Below are 6838 nucleotides of genomic sequence, written 5' to 3'. Positions count from 1 at the left end.
TGAATGGGGAATGGGTGTAGGTGACAGTGGGGACCCCGCGAACGCCCAGTCCGGGAGTTGGCGGAGGAGACGGATTTGTCCGGGGCGGGAGCGGGGGCGGGTGACGGCGCTGCCGGGGAATGCGGGGCTCTCGGGCGTTTTTCTCTTTGTGGGGCTGAAAGGGAATGAGACCTAAAAAGGAAAGTGCCCCATAGGGTCTTGTTTAGTTTTGTTTTTCTAGCACCCTTGAACCTACTGGGTGGGAGCGGGTGGGGGCGAGAGGGGCCCCCGCCCGCTGCTCTCTCGGGCCAGAGGCGCAGTAAGGAAACTCCCCGGGACTCGGGCCTCTCTCCCTCCGCCTTCCCAGCCCGGGCTCCGCACCGTCGCCTGCTTTACCCTCTCAATTCCTGCTTTAGGCCTTCAGAGTGGGGCTGAGCCTCGGAGTCCTGACTTCCCAATTTACTTTCTTTCTTCGGTCTTTGTGAGGAGGCAGGACCCCATCTTAGGTGCTGGACATAAATATTGAGGGGCATTCAAGTAACAGTACAGCATGAACTCCTCATGGAAAATACCCAGCGCCATACCCACATCTTGAGCTTACGTGAGAGGAGGCAGTTTCTGATGAAAGAATCCTCCTTTTGAATACTATTTTCCATTGATAGCGTCATATGCTCACACAGACCTGTTTGTCTTCGGAACAGCTCACTGGGTGTGCCTTAGCACTTGCCCACGATCCCAGCACTCCAGGAGACTGAAGCAGGAGGATCGAAAATTCAAGCAGAATCTGGGCAATTGAGCAGGACACTGTTTCAAAAATACAGAGGGGGGCAAAAAACAGAGGGCTGAGATGTAGTTCAGTGTAAGGCCCTAGGTTCAATCTCTAGTACCATGTGAATAAATAAGTAAATCTCTTCCTGGGGTCCAAGCATATTTTGTTGTTTGGTGGTTTGCTGGTCTGACTGATGTTGCATAGAGATTGCTTTAAGTGTGAGTGTGTGTGTGTGTGTGTGTGTGTGTGTGTGTGTGTGTAAGTAGGTAGCAGGCAGGCAAAAACTTGTTTTATATTCAGATATAGTGCCCTGGTGAATCACCTCTCCAGTCAAACCTGTCAAACTTGAGGAACTTTCCATCACTCTCTCTGGCTCAAGAGGCTTCCAAACTTCCATCTTTGCTGCTTAGGGTACTGACACTTGGGGACCTGCAGAATGAGTCTCCTTCTGGGAGCCTCCTCGTGGTTTACAGCAGTTATATCTCCTTGCTTCCTTCCTTGTCTACAATTTAGAATATTTCTATACAGTCCTGAAGCAAATGGCATCAAAGTCTCTAATAGCTGTCAGGTGCTAAACCACAAACCTGGCTGCTGCCGGGGTAGCAGAAAAGCTCCAGGGCTGGGCATGGTGGTGCAGGCCTGTCATCCCAGCCATTCAGGAAGCTGAGGCAGGAGGATCACTGTGAGTTCAAGGCCAGCCTGGACTACATTGCGAGACCCTGTCTGGGAAGAAAGAAAAAGGAGATCTAGTCGAAGTGAGCTGACCTTATGGAAGTGTATCGAGAATCTGGGGGCTGGCCCAGAAATGCGTACTGTACATGTGTGCTGGATGTGGAACCCATGGCCCTTGCTCTACCACTGAGGAACACACCTGCCCTGTTTTGTACTCTTTTCATCTTGTTCACTCATCATCTTCCTTTTCTTTAACTAATACAGGAGATTAAATCCAGGACCTTCACACTGAGTTCCAGACCCACCCACCCCCACTCCTTTTTGGTACCAGGGATCGAACTTGGGACAGTGCCACTGAGCTAAATCCCCGACCCCCAGCCACTATCCTTACTCTGAGTCAGGGTCTCAGTGAGTTGCTCAGCTGCCCAGGCTGGACTCAGAGTTGCAGTCCTCCTGCCTCAGCCTCCCCAAGTACTGGGATTATAGGCCAGCCACCACAATGGGCTTCTTTGGACATTTTATGACAAGCAGAGGGCCTTCTAAATTGTGTCTTTCCTTTTAGGTTGGCAGAAACCCTGTGACCGGTATGATGGTTGTCTAGGATGATTATAGAAACCTCATGAAGAAGCCCAGTGTGGTGGCCCATACCTGCAATCCCAGCACTTTGGGAAGCAGGGCAGGAGAATCACAAGTTTGAGCCCAGCCCGTGTAACTTAGTGGTTTAGGGAGGCCTGGTCTCAAAATTTAAAAATAAGAAAAGGGGGCCAAGGATTTAGCTCAGTGATTCCCCTGCCTGCCTTGCAAGTGCAAGGACCCAAGTTCGATCCCTGGTACCAAAAAAAGTAAAATAAGAAAAGAAATAGGGCTAGGATTTAGCTCAGTGGTTCCACCACCTGCCTCGAAAGCATAAAGTCCCAAGTTCGATTCCCAGTACCAAAAAAAAAAAAAAAAAAAAACAGAAACGAAAGAAAAAAGCTGGGGATCTAGCCCAGTGTGAGAGCTCTGGGCTCAGTCTCCAGTATTATTTAAAGAAGAAAAAGAGGAAGAAAGTGACAATGAAGAAGAAAGCAGAGGACCAAAAAAGAGCTCAGTGGTAGAGCAAGGGCTTAGCAATTCCCAGTAATGGAGGAAAAAAAAAACCAAGAGGCTGGGGGGTGGATTTCAGCGGTGCAGGACATGCTTAGCATTCCAGTCCTGAGTTCAGTCCCCAGCACACACACCCACATGCATCAAGATAACTGATTCATTCTGGAATGTTTGGCATTTATTTATTTATTTATTTATATTTATTTTAGTACCAGGGATCGAACTCGGGACTTGGAGCTTGCAAGGCAGGCGGTGGAACCCCTGAGCTAAATCCCCAGCCCTTTTACTTAGTATTTTGAGGCAGGGTCTCAATAAATTCCTATTGCCCAGGCTGAGTTTGAACCTTAGACCTCCTGCCTGCCTCAGCTTTCCCAAGTACTGACATTGCAGACGTACGTGTGTGTGTGTGTGTCTGTGTGTGCGCCACACACACCCTTTTTTTATTTTGAAAGAGTGGCCAAGTTGCCCAGGCTAGTCTAGAACTCTACATCCTCTTGCCTGAGCTTCCAAAGTTTCTAGGATGGCATTTGGTTCAGTGTTTGGGGAGAAAGAGGGCTCAGGTTGTCAGAGCCAGGAGGGCTGTTAGGTAACTTTCCAGAGGGGTAGGGGAGATCAAGTTGGAGTGTAGGTGTCAGGGACACAGGAAGTGCGGTCAGAAGGCTTTCCTCAGCCTGCTGTTGTGAGGATCCTTTTTCTCTCTTTTTTCCTTACAGTTTCTCAAACAGTTTGTTTGGGGTTTGTTGTTGTTGTTGTTGTTGTGGTTGTTGTTGTTGTTGTTTTGTGGTACCAGGAATCAAACTCGGGACCTTGCCACTTGCAAGGCAGGCAGCAGAACCGCTGAAACAAATCCCTGGCCCCTGTTTGGGTTTTTTTGTTTGTTTGTTTTTGTTTTTGAGACAGGGTCTCACTATGTAGTCCAGACTGCCCTGGAACTCACTATGTAGCCCAGGCTGGTCTGGAATTTGCAGATCCTCCTGCCTCAGCCTTCCAAATGCTGGGATTACAGGCATGCACCACCACGCCCAGCCAGTTTTTTGTTTTTTTAAGACAAATACTTAACAGTCCTGCTTTCACCTTGGTCCTATTGGCTTTAAAGGATGATACAAGTAGGGTGTGGTGGCGTATGTAGTCCTATAATTCCAGCACTCCATAGGTTGAGACAGAAGGATCACTAGGAGTTGGAGGCAGCCTGAGCTATACAGTGAGTTCAAGGCCAGCTGAACTCAAAAATACAAACAAACAAAAAAAAAACCGATGATACAATTCTAAATTTATCCAGGAGAAAGCGAGAGGACTGATACAAAACCTACAGTAACTAGGCATTCTTTTTTTTTTATTTTTCTTTTGGTTTTTTGAGACAGGGTCTCACAAGGTAGTTGAGACTGACCTGGAACTCACTATGTAGCCCAGGCTGGTCTCAAACTCACAGCGATCCTCCTGCCTCAGCCTCCCAAGTCTGGGATTATAGGCGGGCGCCACCACACCCGGCTAGTAACTAGGCATTCTTGTGTTTATTTAAATAGTTCACTTATTTCCCCAGTTCAAGATACCTAACCCAGGGTTTTGTCCACGGTACACAGGGTTTTAGTGAGCAACATCCCCAACCTGAGCCAGGGTCAGTCATGCGCGCACGCGCGCGTGTGTGTGTGTGTCTGTGTTACTAGGGATGGTGTCCAGAGCCTTTCCACTGAACTACATCTCTAACCCTCTTTAATTTTTTTTTTTTTGAGACAGGTTTGTACTAAATTGCTACATTGCCCAGCTGGGCACAGATTTGAGCTTCTCCTGCCTCAGCCTCCCAGTGGGCTGAGATTACAAGCGTGTACCACCACATCTGGTGAGCCAGGCATTCTTCACAACCAAACCTGAAAGGCTTCAGTGATGTGCGAACCTTGGAGATGTCCATCAGCATGGACTAAAACTCTAGAAGTCGAAGACGTGGACTAGAGTTCTTTATTGAGGTTGTTTTAGCGGGTGTGGTCAGAACAAGCAGAAAACAGGTTAGCGTGCAGCTACAGTAAAGAATGCATACTGTTCCTGGCGTGGAACGTGGGTTTTCCCTGGTAGCTGTGACCCTTTTCTCTGAGTTGAGGTGTGCAGGTGTCCTTACCTGAGAGCTTTAAGGGGCTTCTGAGAGCCAGAAGGATGGATCTTGTCACCTGTCGCACAGCCCTTGAATGTAAAGCTGGACACAATGCAGCATCTCCCTCGTGACGGAGCACAGGCTGTCCTGGGGAAAGCCTTCCCGAGAGCCTCGCTCCTCCACGCCTTTCCCGTCCTCAAACACTTGTAAAACCCAGTCTTTCCCACGACGGTTCCACCTTCTCTTGGAACCTGCAGGGAGTCAATAAACATCACTTCTTCTTCTTCTTCTTCTTCTTCTTCTTCTTCTTCTTCTTCTTCTTCTTTTTTCTCTTCTTTTCTTCTTCTTCTTCTTCTTCTTCTTCTTCTTCTTCTTCTTCTTCTTCTTCTTTTTTTTCTTCTTTTGGTACCAGGGCTTAAACTCTGGACCTTGTGCTTGCAAGGCAGGTGGTGGAACCACTGAGCTAAATTTCCAGCCCTTTTTCATGTAATTTTTACTAGTATTTCCGAATCCCCAAGCCTGCTTGTATGGTGCTGAAAGAAGATATTTTTTATCCATCTGGTCTTTTTTTTCCTTCAATTCTTTCACTGGTACATTTTAGGTGTACATTTATATTTGTCATTGGGAAGTGATGCATCTTGGCTCTTATTTTTTCCCCATTCCCCTGCCCTCCCTTCACTCCCTCCACCCCTCCTTATTTCAAAGACTTTGTTTCCACTTTTTTCCTTTCTCTTCTTTCCTAACCCTACCCCTTAGGATCTTTCCATCCTATCACATTATCAATTATTCATTTTAATCCTTATTTACACTTTCAGCTTCTCACATCAGAGAAACTATCTGGTATTTACACGTGTCCTATTTATTTCACTTAAGAGTATGGTCTCAATGTGCACCCATTTAGCTATAAATGTCTCTAGTTTCTAGTTCTTTCTGGCTGAGTAATACTGTTTTATTTAAAACACACACACACACACACACACACACACACATCTTCTTTATCCAGTCAACAGTTGATAGGCAATTGGGCTGTTTCCAAGTTTTAGCTATTACAAACTGTGCTGCTATAAACATGGGTGTGCATGTATCACTGTGGTATGATTCTTTGAGTTTTCTGGGGAAGCTATCCAGCACAGGAATAGCTGAGCTGGGTCAAATGGGACCTCTGAGTCTAGTTTTTTAAGGTATCTCTATACTGATTTCCACAGGGGTTGCACCAGCAATGGTTTCTCCCCATAGCCCCACCAGCATTTGTTATGGGTTTATTTCTTGATAGCAGCCATTCTTTCTGGGGCGAGGTGGAATCTCAGCGTTGTTTTCATCTGCATCTCTCGAATGACCAGTGATGTTGAATATTTTTTCATATGTTTATTTGGTGCTTTTACTTCTTTGAGAAATAGGGCATTTTCCTTTTCGACAATGAAGTACTTATTATACAAGTTGACTAAATTATGTAAGTTTCTATGTGCTCATAGGGGATGAAGCAGGAGGGTCAAGTTCAAACCCAACCTGGGCAATTTAGTGAGACCTTATGTGGAAATAAAAAAGGACTGAGGATGTAGCTCAGCATGAAGGCCTGGGTTCAATCCTTAGTAAGGGGAGGGAAAAAGGCTACTCGGTGCCAGTTACACAGTGTGTGCTCAGAATCTGCACCCCTCTTCTGCTTTTTTGGCGGGGGGTTGAGACAGCGTCTCACTATGTAGTTCAGAATGCCCTGGAACTCACTGTGTAGCCCAGGTTGGTCTCAAACTCACAGCGATCCTCCTGCCTCAGCCTCCCAAGTGCTGGGATTACAGGTGTGCGCCACCACGCCCGGCCCTCTTCCGCTTTTTTGTGGGGGTCCCACACTTGGGTCTGACCTGGTCATTCTTACTGAGGCTTCTGCGAGGCTGGGAACCACTGCCCAGGACCACGGCATTACTTTTCAGCTTAATGTAAAATCTGTCAAACAGGAAAAATCTTCAGAGACCACCTTGTCAAGTCTCAAAGATGGACACACAGGATCAAAAGGGGTCACAGCTTGATCTAGCCACATGGCGGACAGACCATAACCCAGGGACTGGCCCTGCAGGCTCTCACGTCGCCTGTCCTTCACAGTGGCTCCTCGGGGTGACGGTTTTCATCCCTATAACGACAGGAAAGGAGCAGACACGAAGTGAGGAGCAGGTCAGGCCTCGTGACCAGTAGGGGCACGGGACTTAAGTGACCGGCCGGGATGCCCTCCTGGCGGCGGCTGCCACCCCGTCCCCAGC

This window comes from Fukomys damarensis, unplaced genomic scaffold (assembly GCF_012274545.1).
Source record: "Fukomys damarensis isolate Sample0158 unplaced genomic scaffold, DMR_v1.0_HiC HiC_scaffold_20, whole genome shotgun sequence".
Taxonomy (NCBI): domain Eukaryota; kingdom Metazoa; phylum Chordata; class Mammalia; order Rodentia; family Bathyergidae; genus Fukomys; species Fukomys damarensis.
The sequence above is the reverse complement of the archived record's forward strand: the minus strand, read 5'-3'. Positions refer to the sequence as shown.